The sequence below is a fragment of the Pristiophorus japonicus genome, unplaced genomic scaffold, assembly GCF_044704955.1.
Source record: "Pristiophorus japonicus isolate sPriJap1 unplaced genomic scaffold, sPriJap1.hap1 HAP1_SCAFFOLD_165, whole genome shotgun sequence".
In the NCBI taxonomy this organism is placed as follows: Eukaryota; Metazoa; Chordata; class Chondrichthyes; family Pristiophoridae; genus Pristiophorus; species Pristiophorus japonicus.
In genome coordinates, this window is record NW_027251331.1 from 645209 (window position 1) to 668633 (window position 23425).

At 44.2% G+C, this 23425-nt stretch overlaps 1 non-coding gene across 1 annotated transcript; it reads right to left on the reverse strand.

The window, feature by feature from the left end:
* Window positions 1-22453: 22453 nt before the first annotated feature.
* Window positions 22454-22535, reverse strand: trnas-gcu (transfer RNA serine (anticodon GCU)). Its single transcript has one exon. It is a non-coding gene; the product is annotated as a tRNA-Ser (tRNA).
* Between the last annotated feature and the right edge of the window lie 890 nt (window positions 22536-23425).

The window sequence follows — 23425 nt, forward strand, 5'->3', positions numbered from 1 at the left end:
CTGAACAGTCCAACACGTGAGCCACAGCCTATGTCACAGGTGGGACAGATAGTCATTGAGGGAAGGGCTGAGGGGGAGTGGTTAGCCGCATGCTCTTTCCGTTGCCTGCGCTTGATTTCTGCATGCTCTAGGAGATGAGACTCGAGGTGTCTCTATATCTACACTAAGAAAACTTTTCATAATTTAAAATACCTCCATTAGATCTACCCTCAGCCTTCTCTTTTCTGGAGAAAGAAAAGCCAACTTGTTCACCCATTCCAATAAACCCTCGCATTTCTTGTATCATTCTTGTCATTCTTCTCTGCAGCTTCGACCGTACCTTTATATCATTTTAATAGTATGGTGATCAGAATTGTTCGCGTTACTCAAATTTGGATTTACCATGGGGCGATATAAATTTCGCTTAAATTCACTATTTTTCAATTCTATTCCTCTAGTAGTAAACCCTAGGTCTTGATTTGCCTTTGTATGGCATTGTGCCCTGGGTCACTACGTTCGGCGATCTGTGTATTTGTACACTGAGATCCCTTTGCATCTCTAGCGCACTGGACGAGAACACTCCAAGCAATAAGTGAGTTTGATATTCTTCCTATCACTCTGCAATACATCACTATAATCTATTTTGAAATTCATTCTGCAATTAGATGCTTTCTGCAAGTTTATTCAGGTGCTCCAGTAATTTGTTGCCGTCTTCCTCAGTAGTGAAGTCAACCTCCCGCTGCAAAGGGGTATGATCCTCAAAATGTATAATTAATGTTGAGAATTCGAAACTCAAAATCGTTGTTATGAATTGTGAGCAAAAGTGGTCCTAGCATAGATCCTTGAGGAAAAGCATTACCAACCTTCGGCCGCAATGATTAGCTACCAGTACGCCTATTCTCTGCTCTCTGCCTTCACCCAGCGACCGTTGCCTCATCAATAGGTTTACGGCGAGTGTTACAAAGTTAGATTCAATGCCAGCATTGCAGTAGTTGGGCAACCGTCAGTTCAAGCAGCTCCAACAGGAATAAATTCAGCCACGGAAATCGAAACGAAGAGAAAACTACTGCTGTGACTTCAGACACCAGGAGTAATGGAGGATCATGTTCTCCTCTAGCTTAAATGTAGATAACACTACATGTACGGTCACTGGATTGTAGTTGCACTGTAATAGAAGAGCAAGGGCACTTCCAGTGCAAGCGTATGTTACCAATAATTGTGGAGTACTGGTTCACCACTTTGGTAACTATAGATGGTCCTCTAGTACTGAATATGCACTCCCTTCTCAAGTGGAAATGCAGGAGTAATACCAGTACCGGAGTAGCACTATTATCTCTCGTGTAATGAAGTGTAAAACTATATAAAGAGGAATATGGTCTGCTCTGGTGGAAGACTATGTACCACTTGCACTGGAGTGATGCACACACCTCCAGTGAAAGGGCAGGTTAAATGGAAACATAGGACCTTTGAAACATGGAAAATAGTTCCAGCAATAGGCCATTCGAACCTTCGAGCCTGCAACATCAATCAATATGATCATGGCTGATCATGAAACTTCAGTACCACATTCCTGATATATTTCCATACACTTGATCCCTTCAGCCGGAAGAGCCACATCTAAATCAATTTTCACTATACCTAACGAAACATAGCAAAATAGAAAGTAGGTGCAGGAGTAGGGCATTCGGCCCTTCTAGCCTGCAACGCCATTCAAAGAGTTCATGGCAGAACATGCAACTGCAATGATCCATTCCTGCTTTCTCGCCATACCCCTTGATCTCCCTAGTAGTAAGGCCTTCATCCAACTCCTTTTTGAAAATATTTCGTGAATGGGCCTCAACAACTTTCTATGGTAGAGAATTCCACAGGTTCAACACTCTCTGGGTGAAGAAGTTTCTCCTTATCTCGGTCCTAAATGGCTTACCCCTTATCCTTAGACTGTGACCCATGTTTCTGTACTTTCCCAACATTGGAAACATTCTTCCTGCATCTAACCTGTCTAATCCCATCAGGATTTTAAAAGTTTCTATGAGATCCCCTCTCATTTTCCTGAATTCCAGTGAATATAAGCCCAGTTGATCCTGTCTTTCTTGCTAGGTCAGTCCCGATATACCGGGAAGCAGTCTGGTGAACCTTCGCTGCACTCCCTCAATAGCAAGAGTGTCCTTCCTCAAGTTAGGAGACCAAAACTGTACACAATACAACAGGTGTGGCCTCACCAAGACCCTATACAACTGCAGCAACACCTGCTTGCCCCTGTACTCAAATCCTCTTGCTATGAAGGCCAACATGCCATTTGCTTTCTTAACCGCCTGCTGTACCTACATGCCAACCTTCAATGACTTATGTACCATGACACCCAGGTTTCGTTGCACCTCCCCTTTTCTTAATCTGTCACCATTCAGATAATAGTCTGTCTCTCTGTTTTTACCACAAAAGTGGATAACCTCACAATTATCCACATTATACTTCATCTTCCATGAATATGCCCTCTCACCTAACCTATCAAAGTCAATCTGCAGCCTCATAGCATCCTCCTCGCTGCCACCCAAATTAGTGTCATCCGCAAATTTGGAGATACTACATTTAATCCCCTCGTCTAAATCATTAATGTACAATGTAAACAGCTAGGGCCCCAGCACAGAACCTTGCAGTACCCAACTAGTCACTGCCTGCCATTCTGAAAAGTACCCATTCACTCTTACTCTTTGCTTTCTGTCTGACAACAAGTTCTCAATCCTTGTCAGCACACTACCCCCAATTACAAGTGCTTTAACGTTGCACATTAATCTCTTGTGTGGGACATTGTCGAAAGTCTTCTGAAAGTCCAAATATACCACATCAACTGGTTATCCTTTGTCCACTCTACTGGAAACATCCTCAACAAATTCCAGAAGATTTGTCAATCATGATTTCCCTTTCACAAATCCATGCTGACTTGGACCTATCATGTCACCTCCTTCCAAATGCGCTGCTGTGACATCCTTAACAATTGATTCCATAATTTTACCCACGACTGAGGTCAGTTTGACCGGTTATAATGCCGTTTTCTCTCTCCCTCCTTTTTTTTAAAAGTGGGCATACATTGACTACCCTCCACTCGATAGGAACAGATCCAGAATCTATGGAATGTTGGCAAATGACTGTCAATGCATCCGCTATATCCAAGGCTACCTCCTTAGTACACTGGGATGCAGTCCATCAGGCCTGGGAATTTATCGGCCTTCAATTCCATCAATTTCCCCAACACAATTTCCAGACTAGTAAGGATTTCCCTCAGTTCCTCATTCTTATGAGACCCTCTGACCCCTTTTATATCCGGAAGGTTATTTGTGTCCTTCTTCGTGAATACCGAACCAAAGTTCTTGTTCAATTATTCCGCCATTTCTTTGTTCCCCGTTATGACTTCCACTGATTCTGACTGCAGGGCACCTACGTTTGCCTTTACTAACCTTTTTCTCTTTACATATCGGTAGAAACATTTGCTGTCCGTCTTAATGTTGCCTGAAAGCTTCTTCTCGTTTTCCATTTTCACTGCCCGAATCAAACCCTTTGTCCTCCTCTGCTCAGTTCTAAATTTCTCCCGGTCCCCAGGTTCACTGCTATTTCTGGCCAATTTGTATGCCACTTCTTTGGCTTGAATTGTATCCCTGATTTCCCTTGATAGACACGGTTGATCCACCTTCCCTGTTTTATTTTTACGCCAGACAGGAATGTACAATTGTTGCAGTTCATCCATGCGTTCTCTAAATGTCTGCCATTGCCCATCCACAGTCAACTCCTTAATAATCATTCGCCAATCTATCCCAGCTAATTCACGCATCATACCTTCAAAGTTACCCTAATTTAAGTTCGAGAACATGATCTCTGAATTAACTGTTTCATTCTCCATCCTGTATGTCGCATTCCACCATGTTATGGTCACTCTTCCACAAGGTGCCTCGCACAACGAGATTGCTAATAAAACCTCTCTCATTACACAACACTCAGTCGAAGATGGCCTCCCACCGAGTTGGTTCCTCGACATATTGGTATAGAAAACCATCCATTATGCACTCCAGGAAATCCTCCTCCACGTTATTGCTTCTAGTTTGGTTAGCCCAAACTATATGCATATTAAAGTCACCCATTATAACTGCTGCACCTTTATTGCATGCACCCCTAATTTCCTGTCGGATGGCCTCTCCAACATCACTACTACTGTTTGCATGTCTGTGCACAACCCCCACTAATGTTTTTTGCCATTTGGTGTTCAGCAGCTCAAACCATAAAAATTCCAAGTCATCCAAGATAATGTCCTTCCTATCTATTGTATTAATCTCCTCGTTAACCAGCAATACTACCCCACCTCCTTTTCCTTTTATTCTATCCTTCCTGAACGTTGAATAACCATGGATGTTGAATTCCCAGCCTTGGTTAACCTGGAGCCACGTCTCTGTAATCCCATTCACATCACATTTGTTAACATCTATTTGCACAGTTAATTCATCCACCTTATTACGGATACTCCTTGCATTAAGACACAAAGTCTTCAAGCTTGTTTTTTTATCACCCTTTGTCCTTTTAGAATTTTTCTGTACTGTGGCCTTTTTGTTTTTTGCCTTTGGTTTCTCTGCTCTCCAATTTTACTCATTTCCTTTTTGTCTTTTGCTTTTCTCTCCTTCTTGTTTCCCTCTGACTCCCTGCATTGGTTCCCATCCCCCTGCCATATTAGTTCAACACTTCCCCAACAGCACTAGCAAATACTCCCCCTCGGATATTGGTTCTGTTCCTGCCCAGGTGCAGACCTTCCGGTTAGTACTGGTCCCACCTCCCCAGAACTGGTTTCAATGCTCCAGGAATTTGAATCCCTCCCTGCTGCACCACTGCTCAAGTCACGTATTCATCTGCGCTATCATGCGATTCCTACTCTGAATAGCACGTGGCACTCGTAGTCATCCAGAGATTACTACTTTTAGGTCCTACTTTTTAAATTTTGCTCCAAGCTCCTTAAATTCGTTTCGTAGGACCTCATCCTTTTTTTTTTTACATATGTCATTGTTACCAATGTGCACCACGACAACTGGCTGTTCTCCCTCCATTTTTAGAATGTCCCGCACCCGCTCAGAGACAACCTTGACCCTTGCACCAGGGAGGCAACATACCATCATGGAGTCTCGGATGTGGCCGCAGAAACTTCTATCGAATCCACTATCACTATCGCTCTCCCACTCTTTTTCCTACCCTCCTGTGCAACAGAGCCAGCCACGGTGCCATGAACTTGGCAGCTGCTGCCCTCCCCTGATGAGTCATCCCCCTGAACAATACTCAAAGCGGTGTATCTGTTTTGCAGGGGGATCACCACAGGGGAACACTGCACTACCTTCCTTGCACTGCTCTTTTTGCTGGTCTTCCAGTCCCTATCTGGCTGTGGACCCTTCACCTGCGGTAAGACCAACTCGCTACACGTGCTACTCATGTCATTCTCAGCATCGTGGATGCTCCAGAGTGAATACTCCCTCAGCTCCAACAAGCAACGTGATCCGTAAAGAGCTGGAGGTGGATACACTTCCCGCACACTTCGTCGTCAGGGACACTGGAGTTGTCCCTGAGTTCCCACATGGTACAGGAGGAGCATAACACGTGGCCGAGCTGTCCTGCCAAGCCTTAACCCTTCGATAGGCAACAACAATGCTAAAGTTTACTCACTGTTATAGAGGATAAGAAAGTAAAATTACTCACCAATCACCAGCCAATCATTTCCCACCTTGGCTGTGACGTCACCTTTCTATTTCTATCTACTTCTTTTTTGCCTTCTCCCTGTAGCTGCACAACTCGCCTCACCAACTGCCGCCGCCTCTCGCTGCCTCTGGGCCATTTATAGGCCGCTCCGACACCACGCACTCCCGCCTCACCAACTGGCCTCTCATGTGGTGGATACAGACTCACTGAATTCCTTCAAGCAAAAGCTTGATTTGTTTCTGGCTGCGGCAAGATTAACATTTCCGAAAGGTACGTACTGCAGGGAATTTAATGGCCAGGGTGATCTCTTGGACTAGTTTCGACTGCTTAGATGGGTTGGAGACGAATTTACAGATTTTATTTACCCAAATTGTCCTAGTGTTAGCGCGAATGTACCAACCAAGAATCACTCGTCACTCAGGGTCTGTCCAAACATCAAAACGCTTTATTACACCGGCGGGGAGATGAAGCAACTGGTGGATCCAGGTACCTCTCTCCGCTGAACAAAGTGTTTCATGGATTTTTCTAGCTTTCACAACAGTTTACTACAGTTACATCAGTCCATTTCGGCCAGACACGATCCAATCATATTGATTATAGATTATATATAGATTCAAATAAACCAATAGAAGTGGTCTCTAAACATTCGTTGACTGCGTAATTGTCTCATGTGTTACTAAGGGTTATTCATGGTCTCGTGACATGGTCTGCCCCCCACTCCTTATCTTACTGTCCTTGGGTGCTGTCTTTGGACGGTCTCCTTTTCTTAGTCATGTTACAGTCGTATTGTTCCAACATGAACCAGGACGTCTTGTATAAGGCCTGTCAGCCCATTGATTAGGAACATCTGCAGAGCTCATGTGTATCCCTGCGTGAGAAAACAGCGGGGATACACATGATCAACAGCCTGGGTCCTAGTGCCCGGTGGATGAAGCATTCTGGGCATGAGGCTTTTCATCATCGTAGAATCAGAGAATGGTGAGAGCACGGAAGGAGGCCGTTTGGCCCGTAGGGCCCATGCTGGTTCTCTGCAAGAGCTTCAGCTAAACGCACTCTAAATATTCTGTCCAGACCCATCATGATTTTGAACACCTCTGTCAAATCTCCTCTCAATCGTTCCTGTTCTCAGGAGAACAACCCCAGCATCTCCAGACTATCCATGGAACTGAAGTCCCTCATCCCTGGAATCATTCCCGTAAATCCTTTCTGCAGCCTATCCAAGGCCTTCTCATTTTTAGTAAAATGAGGTACCCAGAATTGATCCACTTTAGTCAATAAGCTCCCTGCTGGAGTGGAACTAAACTACAGAACCAGTAGCAACCTGTTCAACATTTGTCGTCTCCAGGCTAGGTCAAACACCATCCCAACCTCTTGTCGAGCTACCGTACGCGGACGATACATGCATCTGTGCAACTGCAGAGGCTGAACGCCAAGTCATAGTCAACGTATTTACTGAGGCGTAGGAAAGCATGGGCCTTACACTAAACACCCATTAGACCAACCTGTCCCCACCGCACAGCACTCTCCCCCACTCCCACCCATCAAGATCCATTTGCGGCCCTGAACAACGTGGACCATTTCCCATACCTCGGGAACCTCTTATCAACAAGAGCAGACATTGGCAACGAGATTCAACACAACCTCCAATGCGCCAGTGCAGCCTTCAGCCACCTGAGGAAAAGAGTGTTTGAAGACCAGGCGCTCAAATTTGCGACCAAGCTCATGGTCTACAGGGCTGTTGTAATACCTGCCCTCCTGTATGGCTCAGAGACATGGACCATGTACAGTAGACACCAAGTCGCTGGAGAAATACCACGAACGATGTCTCCACAAGATCCTACAAATCCCCTGGGAGGACAGACGCACCAACATTAGCGTCGGCGACCAGGCCAACATCCCCAGCATTGAAGCACTGACCAGACTTGATCAGCTCTGCTGGGAAGGCCACATTGTTCGCATGCCGGACACGAGACTCCCAAAGCGAGTACTCTCCTCGGAACTTCTCCACGACAAATGAGCCAAAGGTGGACAGAGGAAATGTCACAAGGACACCCACAAAGCCTCCCTGATAAAGTGCAACATCCCCAATGACACCTGGCAGTCCCTGGCCAAAGACCGTCCTAAGTGGAGAAAGTGCATCCCGGAGGGAGCTGAGCACCTCGATTCTCACCGCTGAGAGCATGCAGATATCAAGCGCAGGCAGCAGAATGAGCGTGCGGCAAATCTGTCCCACCCACCTGTTCCCTCAATGACGCTCTGCACCACCTGTGACAGGGACTGTGGCTCTCATATTGGAGTGTTCAGCTACCTAAGAACCCATTTTTAGAGTGGAAGAAAGTATTCATCGATTCCGAGCGATTGCCTATGATGAGGAGGCCAGCATCGTGAGTGCGGGCGGCACAGGAGGATAAAGGGCGGCGGCAGCGAATGGGAGCGGTGGCAGATCGGAGAAGGCCAGCATCGCGAGAGTGCGTGGCGCAGGAGGATAAAGGGCGGTGGCAGCGAGTGGGATCCGTGGCAGATTGGAGGAGGTCAGCTGGTGCAGGGGCAGAAGGTAAACAATTAAGTAAAAGGAAATTGAAGTGTGACGTCACAGTCAAGCGGGTAAGTGATTGCCTGGTGGATTCGTGAGTATTAAATCTTTATTTTTCTTTTTATTTCCTTAGCACCAAGAAACCTTGTCATAATTGCCAAATTAAATTAATTCAGAGGTTAAGTCAAGGCAGGGGTGCCCAGACCCGTGTCATGCTCCTCCTGTGCTATGTGGACGCTTCCGGTGTCCCTGACTTCTATGTGTGCAGGAAGAGTATCCAGCTGCAGCTCCTGACAGACCGCATTGCGGCACTGGAGCTGCGAAAGGATTCACACTGGAGCATCCACGATGCTGAGGATGTCGTGAATAGCATGTTTAGTGAGTTGGTCGCATCACAGGTAAAGGTTACTCAGGCAGATAGGAATGGGTGACAATCAGGCAGAGCAGTGGAAGGAAGGTAGTGCAGGGGTACCCTGCGGTAATCCCCTCCAAAACAGATACACCGTTTTGGGTACTGTTAGGGGAGATGGTTCATTAGGGGAGGTCAGCAGCAGCCAAGTTCATGGCATCATGGGTGGCTCTCTGCACAGCAGGGCAGGAAAAAGAGTGGGAGTGTCATAGTGGTCGGGGATTCTATTGTAAGGGGAAAAGATAGACGTTTCTATGGCCGCAATCAAGAGTCCAGGATTGTATGTTGCCTCCTTGGTGCAAGGGTCAAGGATGTCTCGGTGCGGCTGCAGGGCATTTTGGAGAGGGAGGGTGAACAGGCAATTGTCGTGGTGCATATAGGTACCAATGATAAAGCTAAACAATGAGAAGAGGACCTACAAGCTCTATTTAGGAAGCGAGGAGTTAAATTAAAAAGTAGGACCTCAAAGGTAGCAATCTCAGGATTGCTACCGGTGCCACGTGCTGGTCAGCGTAGAACTATCAGGAGAGTTAAGAAGAACGCATGGCTTGAGGATTGGTACAAGAGGGAGAGATTCAACTTCCTGGGTCATTGGAGCCGGTTCTGGGGAAGTTGGGACCACTACTAACTGGAGAGCCTACACCTGGGCAGGACGGAACCAATGTCCAAAGTGGAATGTTTGCTAGCGCTGTAGGGGAGGTTTTAAACTAATATGGCAGTGGGATGGGAATCTATTAAGAGAGACAGATGGAAGAAAAATGGGGGCAGAAGCAAAAGGTAGAAAGGAGATAAAGAAAGGTGGAGGGCAGAGAAATCAAAGGCAAGAATCATAATGGGACACATTACAACATAATTACAAAGGGAAAAGAGTGTTAAAAAATCAAGCATGAAGTCTCTGCGTTTCAATGCGAGGAGCACTCGTGAGAAGGTAAATGAATTAACTGTGCAGATATTGTTAACGGATATGATGTAAAAGAGATTATTGAGACATGGCTTCAGGGCGACCAAGGCTGTGAACTCCACATCCAGGAGTATTCAATATTCAGGAAGAATAGACAGAAAGGAAAAGGAGGTGGGGTAGCATTGTTGGTTGAAGAGGAGATCAATGCAATAGTAAGGAAGGACATGAGCTTAGATGTTGAAACTGTATGGATAGAGCAGTGGAAACCAAAGGGCAGAAAATGCTAGTGGGATTTGTGTACCGACCACCAAACAGTAGTGGTGAGATTGAGGATGGCATCAACCAGGAAATTAGGGATGCGTGCAATAAAGGTGCAGCAGTTATCATGAGTGACTTTAATCTATATATCGATTGGGCTAACCGAACTGGTTACAACACAGTGGAGGAAGCTTTCTTGCAGTGTATAAGGGATGGTTTTCTAGACCAATATGTCGACGAACGAACTAGAGAGCCGGCCATCCGAGAGTGGGTCTTGTGTAACGAGAGAGGATTAATTAGCAATCATTTTGTGCGAGGCCCCTTGTGGAAGAGTGACCATAATTTGGTAGAATTCTTCATTAAGATGGAGAGTGACATAGTTAATTCAGATACTTGGCTCGCAAATTTAAAGAAAGGTAACTTCGATGGTATGAGTCGTTAATTGGCTAGGATAGACTGGCAAATGATACTTAAAGGGTTGACAGTATATAGACAAAGACAGACAGTTAAAGATCACATGGATGAACTTCAACAATTTTACATCCCTGTCTGTCGTAAAAATAAAATGGTGAAGTTGGCTCAACTGTGCTGAACAAGGGAAATTAGGGATAGTGTTAAATCCAAGGAAGAGGCATATAAAGTGGCCAGAAAAAGCAGCAAACCTGAGGACTGAGAGAAATTTAGAATTCAGCAGAGAAGGACAAAGGTTTAATTAGCAGGGGGAAAATCGAGTATGAGTATATGCTTGCAGGGAACATAAAACAGGACTGCAAAAGCTTCTATAGATATGTGAAGCTAAAACGATTCATGAAGACAAATGTAGGTCCCTTTCAGCCAGAATCAGGTGAATTTATAATGGGGAACAAAGAAATGGTGGAGCAATTGGACAAATACTTTAGTTCTTTCTTCACTAAGGAAGACAAAAATAACCTTCCGGAAATACTATGGGACCTAGGGTCGAGCGAGAAGGAAGAACTGAAGGAAATCCTTATTAGTAAGGGAAATTAGTTAGGGAAATTGACGTGATTGAAAGCCGATAACACCCCAGGGTCTGATAGTGGGCATCCCAGAGTACTTAAGGAAGTGGTTCTCCAAATATTGGATGTATTGGTGGTCATTTTCCAACATTCTATAGACTCGGGATCAGTTCCTGTGTATTGGAGGGTAGCGAATGTAACCCCACTTTTTAAAAAAGGAGGGAGAGAGAAAATAGGGAATTATAGACCAGTTAGCCTGACATCAGTAGTGGGGAAAATGTTGGAATCAATGATTACATAATTAATAGCAGCGCATTTTGAAAGCAGTGACAGGATCGGTCCAAGTCAGCATGGATTTATGAAATGGAAATCATGCTTGACAAATCTTCTCGAAGTTTTTCAGGATGCAACTAGTAGAGTGGACAAGGGAGAACCAGTGGATGTGGTGTATTTGGACTTTCAAAAGGCTTTTGACAAGGTCCCACATAAGAGATTAGTGTGCAAAAATTAAAGCACATGATATTGGGGGTAATGTATTGACGTGGATAGAGAACGGGTTAGCAGATAGGAAGCAAAGAGCAGGAATAAATGGGTCCTTTTCAGAATGGCAGGCAGTGACTAGTGGGGTGCCGCAAGGTTCAGCTATTTACAATATACATTATCGATTTAGATGAAGGAATTGAATGTAATATCTCCAAGTTTGCAGATGACACTAAGCTGTGTGGCAGTGTGAGCTGTGAGGAGGATGCTAAGAGGCTGCAGGGTGTATTGGGCAGGTTAGGTGAGTGGCCAATTGCATGGCGGACACATTATAATGGGGGTAAATGTGAAGTTATCCACTTTGGTGGCAAAAACAGGGAGGCAGAATATTATCTGAATGGGGACAGATTAGGCAAAGGAGAGGTGCAACGAGACCTGGGTGTCATGGTACATTTGTCATTGAAAGTTGGTATGCAAATAAAGTAGGCGGCGAAGAATGCAAATGGCATGTTAGTCTTCATAGCGACAGGACTTGAGTATAGGAGCAGGGAGGTCTTGCTGCTGTTGTACCGGGCCTTAGTGAGGCCACATCTTGAATATTGTTACAGTTTTGGTCTCCTTATCTGAGGAAGGACATTCTTGCTATTGAGGGAGTGCAGCGAAGGTTCACCAGACTGATTCCTGGGAAGGCATGACTGACATATGAAGAAAGACTGGATCGACTAGGCTTATATTCACTGGAATTTAGAAGAATGAGGGGGGATCTCATAGAAACATATTAAAATCTGATGGGATTGGACACGTTAAATGCAGGAATAATGTTCCTGATGTTGGGGAAGCCCAGAGCCAGGGGTCACAGTCTAAGGACAAGGAGTAAGCCATTTAGGACTGAGATGAGGAAAAACATCTTCACTCAGAGAGTTGTGAACCTGTGGAATTCTCTTCCACAGAAAGTTTTTGAGGTCAATTCGTTAGATTATATTCAAAAGGGAGTTAGATGTGGCCCTTACGGCTAAACGGATCAAGGGGTATGGAGAGAAAGCAGGAATGGGGTACTGAAGTTGCATGATCAGCCATGAACTTATTGAATGCCGGTGCAGGCTCGACGGGCCGAATGACCTAATCCTGCACCTATTTTCTATGTTTTTTTGTTTCTATGATGATGATAATGACCCAGAATTGGACACAATACTCCAGTTAAGGCCGAACCAGTATTTTATGCAGGTCCATCCTAATATCCACCGTTCTGTACTCTATTCCTCTATTCATGAAGCCATGGATCTGATAAGTCTTTGAAACTGCTTTCTCAACCAGCGCTGCAACCTTCAGCAATTGGTGCACATATTCCAGTGGGTCTCTCTTTTCATGCACCCCTTTAAAATTGTACCCTTTAGTTTATATTTCCTCTCCTCTTTCCTCCTACCAAAATGTATCACGTTTGAACATTTTTACGTCAAATTTCAACTGCCACATGTCCGTCCATTCCACCAGCGTGTCTATCTCTTTCTGAAGTCTATCACCATCCTCCTCACTGTTCACTGTACTTTCACGTTTTGTGTCACCTGCAAATTTGGAAATTGTGCCCTGTACACCCAAGTCGAATCATTAATATAGATTAGGAAAAGCAGTGGCCCCAGTACCGACCCCTGGGGAACACCACTTCATCCAGTCTGAAAAATAACCGTTCACCACTAATCTGTGTCACTTAGTCACTTTCATATCGATGCTGACGCTGTCCCCGTTATTCCATGGGCTTCGATTTTGCTGGTATTGGTAACACGCCTGGGATCACTAAACACAAAACCCAGTCTGATAATCATTTCAGCGTCTGGACTTAGCATGTGTCCCACAGCATCTCTTCTACGCTCAATATGTGAATAGAGCATCACGCCTGTAAATCTGGTTTAAGTTTAGGTCCACTCAGCAAATCTGTTTAAGAAAAGCCTGTAGGCCAATGAGACACTGTTCAGGTGCCAGTGTGCTGCTGGTTTGCTCGGCATTTTGCCTGTAATGGACTCCGTATTTTGGTCTCCATATTTATGAAAGGATATATTTGAATTGGAGGCTGTTCAGTGAATGTTCATTAGGTTGATTGTGGAGATGAGGGGGTTGACTTATGAAGATAGATTGGGCCGAAGCACATTGGAGTTCAGAAGAATGAGAGGTGATCTTATCGAAACATAAGATAATGAGGGTGCTCAACTAGGTGGATGCAGAGCGGATATTTCCACTCATACGGGAAACTAAAACTAGGGGACATGGTCTTAGAATCAGGGGCCACCCATTTAAAACTGAGATGAGGAATCTCTTCTCTGGGGGTTGTAAATCTGTGGAATTCTCTGCCCAAAACAGCTGTGGAGGCTGGGTCTTTGAATATATTTAAGGCAGAGATAGATAGATTTTTGAGCGATTAAGGGAGTAAAGTATGATGGGGAGCAGGCAGGGAAGTGGAACTGAGTCCATGATCAGAACAGCCATGATCTTATTGAATGGAGGAGCAGGCCCGAGGGGCCAAATGGTCTACTCCGGCTCCTATTTCTTATGTTCTCATGTTCTAACTGAACATTTCACCCAGTGTAACCTTGTCTATAAGGAAATATGTGTCTTTTAGTAAGCCTCAGCTCCTTGCTCATGTCTGCTGCAGATTTCAGAGTTGATTCCGGAGATGAGGGGTTTGACTTATGATGATAGATTGATTAGGTTGGGCCTATACACATTGGATTTGAGAAAAATGAGGTGATCTTACTGTGGCCCTGAAGGACTGTGTCCAGGCTGAAGTTCTGATCGCCCTGTAAGATCCTCCCCACAGAATGTCCTTTCTCAGCTCCAGTCAGGTGATGCTAAAAACTCAGGTGGAAAAGAAAAAAATCCACAGCAATGTGTAGAAAGCAACACTAATTTTGGTGTCGATATCACAAATATTAAACTCCAGTACAGTTACAGGAGTTATTAACATCAGCGTTACAGGAGTTATAAACCCCAACTGTCAGAATGAACACGATTCAGTCCTGGATGTGATTACCAGCAGCAATGATTTGGAATCTATATGGGTAGAGCTGCAGAACACCAAAGGGCAGAAAACCTTAGTGGGTGTTGTGTACAGACCACCAAACAGTAGTAGTGATGTTGGGGAGGGCATCAAACAGGAAATTTGGAGTGCATGCAATAAAGGTGCAGCAGTCATAATGGGTGACTTAAATATGCACATAGATTTGGTTAACCAAACTGGATCAATACGGTGGAGGAGGATTTCCTGGAGTGCAGAAGGGCTGGTTTTTTAGACCAAGATGTCGAGGAACCAACTCGGGGGGGAGGCCATCTTCGACTGGGTGTTGTGCAATGAGAGAGGATTAATTAGCAATCTCTTTGTTAAAGGCCCCTTGGGGAAGAGTGAACATAATATGGTCGAATTCTGCATTAGGATGGAGAATGAAACAGTTAAATCAGAGACCATGCTTCAGAACTTAAAGAAGGCTAACTTTCAAGGTATGAGGCGTGAATTGGCTATGGTAGATTGGTGAATGATACTTAAGGGTTTGACTGTGGATGGGCAATGGCAGACATTTAGAGACCGCATGGATGAACTACAACAATTGTACATTCCTGTCTGGCGTAAAAATAAAAAAGGGAAGGTGGCTCAACCGTGGCTATGAAGGGAAATCAGAGACAGTATTAAAGCCAAGGAAGTGGCATACAAATTTGCCAGAAATAGCAGCGATCCTGGGGACTAGGAGAAATTTAGAACTCAGCAGAGGAGGATAAAGGGTTTGATTAGGGCAGGGAAAATGGAGCACGAGAAGAAACTTGAAAGGAACATTAAGACGGATTGCAAAAGTTTCTATATATATGTAAAGAGAAAAAGATTAGGAAAGACAAACGTAGGTCCGCTGCAGTCACAATCAGGGGAAGTCATAACGGGGAACAAAGAAATAGCGGACCAATTCAACAAGTACTTTGGTTCGGTATTCACTAAGGAGGACACAAACAACCTTCCGGATATAAAAGGTGTCGGAGGGTCTAGTAAGGAGGAGGAATGGAGGGAAATCCTTATTAGTCGGGAAATTGTGTTGGGGAAATTGATGGGATTGAAGGCCGATAAATCCCCAGGGCCTGATGGACTGCATCCCAGAGTACTTAAGTAGGTGGCCTTGGAAATAGTCGATGCATTGACAGTCATTTTCCAACATTTCATTGACTCTGGATCAGTTCCTATGGAGTGGAGGGTAGCCAATGTAACCCCACTTTTTACAAAAGGAGAGAGAGAGATAACAGGGAAGTATAGACCGGTCAGTCTGACATTGGTAGTGGGTAAAATGATGGAATTAATTATTAAGGATGTCATAGCATTGATTTGGAAAGAGGTGACATGATAGGTCCAAGTCAGCATGGATTTGTGAAAGGTAAATCATGCTTGACAAATCTTCTGGAATTTCTTGAGGCTGTTTCCAGTAGAGTGGACAAGGGAGAACCAGTTGATGTGGTATATTTGGACTTTCAGAAGGCTTTCGACAAGGTCCCACACAAGAGATTAACGTGCAAAGTTAAAGCACATGGGATTGGGGGTAGTGTGCTGACATGGATTGAGAACTGGTTGTCAGACAGGAAGCAAAGAGTAGGAGTCAATGGGGACTTTTCAGAATGGCAGGCACTGACTGGTGGTGTACCGCAAGGTTCTGTGCTGGGGCCCCAGCTGTTTACACTGTACATTAGTGATTTAGACGAGGGTTTTAAATGTAGTATCTCCAAATTTGCGGATGACACTAAGTTGGGTGGCAGTGAGAGCTGCGAGGAGGATGCTATGAGGCTGCAGAGCGACTTGGATAGGTTAGGTGAGTGAGCTAATGCATGGCAGATGAAGTATAATGTGGATAAATGTGAGGTTATCCACTCTGGTGGTAAAAGCAGAGAGACAGACTATTATCTGAATGGTGACAGAATAGGAAAAGGGGATATGCAAAGAGACCTGGGTGTCATGGTACATCAGTCATTGAAGTTTGGCATGCAGGTACAGCAGGTGTTAAGAAAGCAAATGGCACGTTGGCCTTCATAGCGAGGGGATTTGTGTACAGGTGCAGGGAGGTGTTGCTACAATTGTACAGGGCCTTGGTGAGGCCACACCTGGAGTATTGTGTACAGTTTTGGTCTCCTAACCTGAGGAAGGACTTTCTTGCTATTGAGGGAGTGCAGCGAAGGTTCACCAGACTGATTCCCGGGATGGCGGGACTGACCAATCAAGAAAGACTGGATCAACTGGGCTTGTATTCACTGGAGTTCAGAAGAATGAGAGGAGACGTCATAGAAACGTTTAAAATTCTGACGGGGTTCGTCAGGTTGGATGCAGGAAGAATGTTCCCAATGTTGGGGAAGTCCAGAGCCAGGGGACACAGTCTAAGGATAAGGGGGAAGCCATTTAGGACCGAGATGAGGATGAATTACTTCACCCAGAGAGTGGTGAACCTGTGGAATTCTCTACCACAGAAAGTTGTTGAGGCCAATTCACTAAATATATTCAAAAAGGAGTTAGATGAAGTCCTTACTACTAGGGGAATCAAGGGGTATGGTGAGAAAGCAGGAATGGGGTACTGAAGTTGCATGTTCAGCCATGAACACATTGAATAGCGGTGCAGGCTAGAAGGGCCGAATGGCCTACTCCTGCACTTATTTTCTATGTTTCTATGTTTCTAATATACTGCCCCCAACCCCGTGAGCTTTTATCTTGTGCAATAATAAGCACGTAAAACCAGCCCAGACTGAAATATATATATATTTAACATTTTAAGAAAATAAATGCATTTCAAATTTATTTTAAAAAAATTGAATTTGAGTTGTTTAAATAAATAAATAATTTATTCATAATCTATGTATTTTTTGATTGAAGGAAGGCTGTGTGACGGGAAGAATGTCATTGTAAATGAGGGCTGCAATCAATCAATAACCAAACACAGTTAGCCCATGTTGGAAGACAAGCCATGAGCGAAGTTGTGGGCAACAAAAGCGATCTTTTAAAGTCGCGTGTGTCTTTCTGCTGGATCTGACAGCAGCTGCTTGTGCTGTGAAAGAGGTCAAATGTAATAAAGCCCGTTGCAGGCAGAACAGAAAAAGCATATTTATTTTGGAAGTTCAAAATTTTGGATTACATATAAATATATACATATTTATACATGTATAATCAAAGTCAATCAGTCAGTCATGTCTGTCTTGTCTTGTCTTGGTTTGATTTGATTTAAATTTGAAAATAAGGATGGAGGATATCATCATATCACACAGCCCACACGCAAGCCCTGGCTAAAATCTCTATATTTCTAACTTGTGTATGTTCCCTTCTTTCTGATTTGGAATAGCAAAATCCCACAGCAGATTCGTCTACCGTCAGAGAGTCCACGAAGGAGTGTTCAATCAAATCAGTACGGTTTCAAGTTGCATGTAATGCATTTTTCTCACCTGACAGTAAGATCGCACAGCACGTTTGCACACACTCTGGCTTACACAAACAAACAAACAAACTAAAATTCCTGCACCCTCCAAAGGCAGTTTTTGAAATTTGAAATTGGAAATCCGGGATAGACAGCACATCCCTTTTCAACACACACAGAATCATGCAGGACTGATAGCACACCATTTTAAAGAGACAGAGAATGATCTCGGACAGACAGCACATCCCCTTAAAAGGGACATGGAAATAAAATGAATTAAAACAGATAAATATGTAAAACTCGGCAGGTCGTGCAGATTCTGTGGAGGAAGAATCCGGTTGCACGTTCTGTCGGATGATCATTCCGATATTTTAGGAAAAAGTTAAAGATTACAGATTTTTTCAACAAAAATAGTGCCTGGAAAAAATACGCAGTGAGAAAGGTTAAATGGGAACGTCTGTGATACAGTGGAACGCAGGAGTGATTAAATAATCAATGGCACAATGGAGAAAGGCAAAGTGGGTGGTAATCGGGCAATAACGTAACAAAGGATGGTCCAGAGGAGGTGTTAGTGGGAACAGGAGAACCATTACCAGACAATGGGAGCGGTTATTTTGATCCGATACGTTGAACCTAATGTTGAGGCCAGAAGGCGAGAACATGACTACAATATCGGGTGTCACCGCTTTTTAATCAAACCAGGCAGCTTTGCCAGCCCGGAATGATTTCCTGTCCGCTTTGAATTCGGCAGCCAAGGGATTAATTCAAAAGGCAGCTTCTCTCATCTTTTCAGCTCTGGAGAAACAGGACGCACTGATATTCAGGGCGGAGGTGGAGATTGACGCTGAATGTATGCTTATCCCAATTGAGGTGAGCTTATGCGTACAGACAGGAAGAAATACTGATCAAGTCTTGTCGGAACCAAACAAGGGTTGAGGTTATCCAACGAGTCACAGAGCCGAGTACCTCTCAGATACTTTAACTTTACTCAGTTTGGCGGGTTTCACTTTGCTCTGGGATTTGGATGCTAAGGGAACATCGGCGCAAAATCACACGTTATAACGTGAAATATGTCTGTTTTCTCACATGTCGAGTGGAAGTGAGAAGCGGAACTTTGAGTAAATCATGGCGGAGCACGTCCGGGATTTGGCCCGAGACCTCTCGCATTTCAAATGTGATCATTCCAAAGCGAGATTCATGCCCCGAGGCCAACGAGCCGCCGACAGTGAAAAGCGCAGCTCTCAGATTCTGACGGTGGTGAGAAAAGATATTCGGCCCATCGTGCTTGTGCTGTGCCTCAGAAACCTATCTAATTAGTCCCCCTCGCCATTGTCCTGCAACTGTTCTCCTTTTGACGAATATATTATTAATTTGAGACATGACATGAGGAAAGTACAGCATCCTTGTAAGTAAAAGGGGAATTTGGCGATGAGGTTAAATGGGATTGACAAAACGAGGTCAAAGCTGTAAGCCAACGACAACGAGGATGGGATTCGAACCCGCTTGACCTAATGGTTAAGGCGTCTGATTTCGATTATAACCACGAAGTTATCAGAAGATTGCAGCTTCGAAATGTTTCTATTACTAGGGGAATCAAGGGGTATGGTGAGAAAGCAGGAATGCGGTACTGAAGTTGCATGTTCAGCCATGAACTCATTGAATGGCGGTGCAGGCTAGAACGGTCGAATGGCCTACTCCTCTCCTGTACCTATTTTCTATGTTTCTATGAACCCATGCATGCAGAGCACAATGGATTAGCAGTCCATCGCCTTAACCTCTCGGCCACCTCGTCACTTGTGCAGCGCATTGTCAGCCATTCAATCTCCTACATTTTGTATCCAAACAGAAATAATATGCAAGAAAGTCCACTTCACAGCTTGCTCTGCCCGTGCATGCAGATCGACAATGATGAAAACGTGTCATGAGATTCTTAAAGCAAACAGCCTTCCTTCACTTCAGGTGAGTGACTGGAAGAGATGGTTGGTTTCTCGGCAGAAACACAACAAAGAATGTAAAATTTCACAGAAGCAATTTAAGTTGACCGCGGCAGGACGCAAACCTTCAATCTTCTGATAACTTCACGGTTATATTCGAAGTCAGACGCCTTATCCATTAGGCCACGCGGACGCTACCAACACCACACATTGTGTTATCGTACATATTGCGAGCAGATTCGCGGCAACTGCAATATCAAGGAGTGGATTTAGGAAAAGATGAGCATATTTCGAGTGAATGAACAGATGCACGGATATCTGGGTGCGCACCGGCGCAGGCAAGCCCAATGTAAATTGAAATACAACAATTTAACAATTCGGTCATTGCAGCTGAAATTATACTCCTTCTCAAACTATACAGGATGACCCGGGTTTATGAGAAAATCCGTTTCAAAGGGAAATATTATGAACCGGAACTGACAACCAGCCCGTTTAAACAGACACAGAATGATCCGGGACTGCAAGGACATCGCTTTTACCCAGTTGCAGAATGACCCTTGACTGAGAGCAGTTCTCTTTTAAAAGAATAAAGTGAGATTTCTATCATCCCTGAAGTCAATTTTGTATTGGGCCTCAGGACCACGCGGGGCAGATACTGTTATTGAAGCCACAGGCAGGAAGGATGGAGGGACGTAAAACCAGCCCAGATTGAAATATGTATATATATTTAACATTTTAAGAAAATAAATGCTTTTAAATTTTATTTAAAAAAAATTGAATTTGAGTTGTTTTAAATAAATAAATAATTGATTCATAATCTATATATTTTTTGATTGAAGGAAGGCTGTGTGACTGGAAGAATTTCATTGGAAATGAGGTGTGCAGTCAATCATTACCCAAACACAGTAAGCCCATGGTGGAAGACAAGTCATGAGGGAAGATGTGGGCTACAAAGGCGATCTTTTAAAGTCGCGTGTGTCTTTCTGCTGGATCTGACAGCAGCTGCTTGTGCTCTGAAAGAGGTCAAATGTAATAGAGCCCGTTGCAGGCGGAACAGAAAAAGCATATTTATTTTGGAAGTTCAAAATTTGGGATTACATATAAATATATACATATTTATACATTTATAAACAAAGTCAATCAGTCAGTCCTGTCTTGTCTTGTCTTGTCTTGGTTTGATTTGATTTGAATTTGAAAATAAGGATGGAGGATATCATCATATCACACAGCCCACACGCAAGCCCTGGCTAAAATCTCTATATTTCTAACTTTTGTATGTTCCCTTCTTTCAGATGTGGAATAGCAAAATCCCACAGCAGATTCGTCTACCGTCAGAGAGTCCACGAAGGAGTGTTCAATCAAATCAGTACGGTTTCAAGTTGCATGTAATGCATTTTTCTCATATGATAGTAAGATCGCACTGCACGTTTGCACACACTCTGTCTTATACAAACACACAAACAAACTCAAAATCCTTAACCTCCAAAGGCAGGTTTTGAAATTTGAAATTGGAAATCCGGGACAGACAGCACATCCCTTTTAAACAGACACAGAATGATGCAGAGCTGATAGCACACCATTTTAAAGAGACAGAGAATGATCTCGGACAGACAGCACATCCCCTTAAAAGGGACATGGAAACAGGATGAATTAAAACAGATAAATATGTAAAACACAGCAGGTCGTGCAGATTCTATGGATGAAGAACCCGGGTCACGTTCTGTCGGATGATCATTCCGATATTTTAGGAAAAAGTTTAAGATTACAGATTTTTTCAACAAAAATAGTGCCTGGAAAAAATACGCAGCGAGAAAGGTCAAATGGGAACATCTGTGATACAGTGGAACGCAGGAGTGATTAAATAATAAATGGCACATTGGAGAAAACAAGTGGGTGGTAATCGGGCAATAACGTAACAAAGGTTGGTCCAGAGGAGGTGTTAGTGGGAACAGCAGAACCATTACCAGACAATGAGAGCGGTGCTTTTGATCCGAAACGTTGAAACTAATGTGGAGGCCAGAAGGCGAGAACATGCCTACAATATCGGGTGTCACCGCTTTTTAATCAGACCAGGCAGCTTTGCCAGCCCGGAATGATTTCCTGTCCGCTTTGAATTCGGCAGCAAAGGGATTAATTCAAAAGGCAGCTTCTCTCATCTTTTCAGCTCTGGAGAAACAGGACGCACTGATAGTCAGGGCGGAGGTGGAGATTGACGCTGAATGTATGCTTATCCCAATTGAGGTGAACTTATGCGGACAGACAGGAAGATATACTGATCAAGTCTTGTCGGAACCAAACAAGAGTTTAGGTTATCCAACGAGTCACAGAGCCGAGTACCTCTGAGATATTTTAACTTTACTCACTTTGGCGGGTTTCACTTTGCTCTGGGATTTGGATGCTTCTGGAACATCGGCGTAAAATCACACGTTTTAACGTGAAGTATGTCTGTTTATCACATGTCGAGCGGCTGTTAGAAGCGGAAATTTGAGTAAAACATGGTGCGGCTCGGCCGATATTTGGCCCGTGACCTCTCGCATTTCAAATATGATCATTCCGAAGCGAGAATCATAACCGTGGACCAACGAGCCGCCGACAGTGAAAAGTGCAGCTCTCAGATTCTGACGGTGGTGAGAATTGATATTCTGGCCCATCGTGCTTGTGCTGTCTCTCAGATACCTCTCGAATTTGTGCCGCTCGCCATTGTCCTGCAACTGTTCTCCTTTTGACGAATATATTATTAATTTGAGACATGACATGAGGAAAGTACAGCATCCCTGTAAGTCAAAGGGGAATTTGGCGATGAGGTTAAATATGAATGTCAAAACGTGGTCAAGCTGTAAGCCAACGACGACGAGGATGGGATTCGAACCCATGCGTGCAAAGCACAGTAGATTAGCAGTCCATCGCCTTAACCTCTCGGCCACCTCGTCTCTGCTTTAACACATCGTCAGCCATTCAATATCCAGCTTTTTGTATCCAAACAGAAATCATGTGCAAGAAAGTCCACTTCACAGCTTGCTCTGCCCGTGCATGCAGATCGACAATGATGAAAACTTGCCATGAGATTCTTTAAGCAAACAGCCTTCGTTGACTTCAGGTGAGTGACTGGAAGAGATGGTTGGTTTCTCGGCAGAATCAAAACAAAGAATATAAAATTTCACATAGCGAGCTAAGATGACCGTGGCAGGACTCGAACCTGTAATTTTCTAATAACTTTGCGGTTGTAATCGAAGTCAGACGTCTTATCCATTAGGCCACGCGACCGTCGCCAGTATCATTCATTGAGTTGTGGTGTATATTGCGAACACATTCGGGGCTACTGCAATATCAAGGAGTGGATTTAGGAAATGATGAGCATATTTCGAGTGAATGAACAGATGCACTGCGATCTGGGTGCGCACCGGCGCAGGCAAGCCCAATGTAAATTAGAACAGAACAGTTTAACAATTCGGTCATTGCAGCTGAAATCATACTACTTCTCGAACAATACAGGATGACTCGGGTTTATGAGAACATCCGTTTTAAAGTGAAAGATTATGAACCGGAACTGACAACCAGCCCATTGAAACAGACACAGAATGACTCGGGACTGCAAGGACATCCCTTTTACCCAGATGCAGAATGACCCTTGACTGACAGCAGTTCTCTTTTTAAAGAATAAAGTGAGATTTCGATCATCCCGGAAGGCAATTGCGTCGTGGGGCTCAGGACCACGCGGGGCAGAGACTGTTATTGAAGCCTCAGGTGATAGACAGGCAGGAAAGAGGGAGGGATGTAAAACCAGCCCAGTCTGAAATATATAAATATTTAACGTTTTAAG